The following is a 2,000-nucleotide window of genomic DNA, read 5'->3' as shown; positions in this document are numbered from 1 at the left end:
AACACTGCAAGCTACAGAAATGCCTGTATGAGTAATGGCTGTAGCCCTGAAAACCAACAATTTGCAATTCAAACATTCTTGACAAAGCCTGAATGCTGTCAGTGCTCCAACAGATTATGCTGGAAACTTAGAGGCCATTATTAACACTCCACTAAACGCTCAAGGTCCAGCACTGAGTGAGTCTGGCTCTGCAACTTTCTGGACTCCTCCCCATGTTCTCTGTTTTCTACCCATGAGGACATTTCAGTTCCCAGGTCCATGCAGCCCAGCAACCCTCCAAATACAGCTCAGGATGAAACCTGGATGTCTACCTTTACCTCATACCAGGAATCCTGGCAGGACACCAGGGTGTGCAGGCCAGACAGCAGCTGAGTACCACCCCATTTAGGCGCTGAGGAAAGCAGCTGAAGGAACAAAACCCCAGTGCGCACTATGAGACAGACCTTCCCACAGCTCTGAGGCACATGGTGTAGACTCTTACAGTGCAGCTTAAAACACCAGAGGAAATGAAGCACCTGTCAAAATCCATACTAGAAGTCATCTGCTGCTGCTACTGTAAGTACATTTTTCTCCACCTACCAGTTCTTATCTAAAAGAAAATTGCTCCAACTGCTTCTGAAGTCCACACATCTTCTGTGCTTGTGCAGCTCAGTGACAAGAGCACTTAATCAAAAATGGTGTCAGCAGCATTTTAAAGCACAGCCTTGCAAAGAACAAGTTTCCTAACTTTCAAAAGCAATTTCAAGCCAACATTTTGCTATATTTCCGTCACCAAATGAACAACAACAACAAAAGGCTAGGATATTAAAACAGTTTCCTTCTGTCAGGAAACTAGACATAAACCAAGTACAGGTTCACTGGCTGAACAGAACTCAGCTCCTGCCACGTATCTCAGTATTTCATATCCTTTGGTTTCCATCAAGACACAAGGGCATACAGATCAGAAGGCTCAATCTTTTTCTGGCTGGTTAATGACAGTAAAAAATTCATATGCCTACTACACACTGAAGTTATCAGCACTTTGTTTGAGGTCTGAAACTTAAAATAAAAATGCAAGTTTCACCATGAAATCTTCCCTGTTTGTTAAGACATGTCCAGCTCTCTCACCTCTAAGCCCCAGTTTCCAAATGCACTAAGAATTCTGCAGTCAGCATCTTGGATGTCTCTCAATCCATATTCTGAAGCGTAACTCGGTTTTGCTTTAATTGCATTAACACGCACATGGGTACTGCAGGGCCTTTCTGTACCTTTGGCTGGAGAAGCAGTGCTCTTAACCCACCTCAGAACTGCTAGCAGACAGCCTAGCACATGACTCCAAGCCCTCCTGTCCCACGAGAGGTTAACTGGTGATGCACAGCTACTTTAAACCAAAAGAATCTCCCTCCTTTATTCTGAGACACCGGGTTTGCTGCAGCAGTGTGCCTGCAGTAGCAGTCTGTCGCTGTTCAGCACACACAGACACCACCAGCAGCACTTATCAAACACAATCAGGAATTCAGCTCCTCTGCAAAGTGTTCTGTATCAGTCTCTGTGGCGCAATCGGAGAGCGCGTTCGGCTGTTAACTGAAAGGTTGGTGGTTCGAGCCCACCCAGGGACGGATGAGCTCCCTTTTAAGGACCAGCAACCACCTCATAAGCCCAAAGAGGGGAAGTGCCAAGTCCTATCCCTGGGAGGGAATAACAACAGGCACCAGTAGATGGTGAGGCCACCCCAATTGGCAGCACCTTGGCAGAAACGTGTCCTTGTGAGAGGGCAGACTGACAGCAGGGTAAGGGCAGCAATCTTCAGTCTCCCCTCAGCACTGGAGAGGCCACAGCCTGAGTGCTGTGTCCAGTTCAGGGCTACCTAGTACAGGAGAGACGTGGACATTGCAGAGAGGGCCAAAGGAACAGCCACAAAGATGATGGTCAGTGACTGTTCAGCCTGGACAAGGTTCACAGGGGATCTTATTTATGTATTTAAATACCTGAATGGAGGGTACAAAGAGGACAGTGCCAGG

The 2,000-nt window shown here is 47.0% G+C and overlaps 1 non-coding gene across 1 annotated transcript; it reads left to right on the top strand.

Annotated features, from left to right (window-relative positions):
* The first annotated feature begins 1,524 nt into the window (after nt 1–1,524).
* TRNAN-GUU (transfer RNA asparagine (anticodon GUU)) lies at nt 1,525–1,598 on the top strand. Its single transcript has one exon. It is a non-coding gene; the product is annotated as a tRNA-Asn (tRNA).
* Nucleotides 1,599–2,000: the final 402 nt, after the last annotated feature.

Source organism: Myiozetetes cayanensis, unplaced genomic scaffold (genome assembly GCF_022539395.1).
Source record: "Myiozetetes cayanensis isolate MyiCay16 unplaced genomic scaffold, myiCay2020 scf1, whole genome shotgun sequence".
Lineage (NCBI taxonomy): Eukaryota > Metazoa > Chordata > Aves > Passeriformes > Tyrannidae > Myiozetetes > Myiozetetes cayanensis.
The sequence above is the reverse complement of the archived record's forward strand: the minus strand, read 5'-3'. Positions and strand labels throughout refer to the sequence as shown.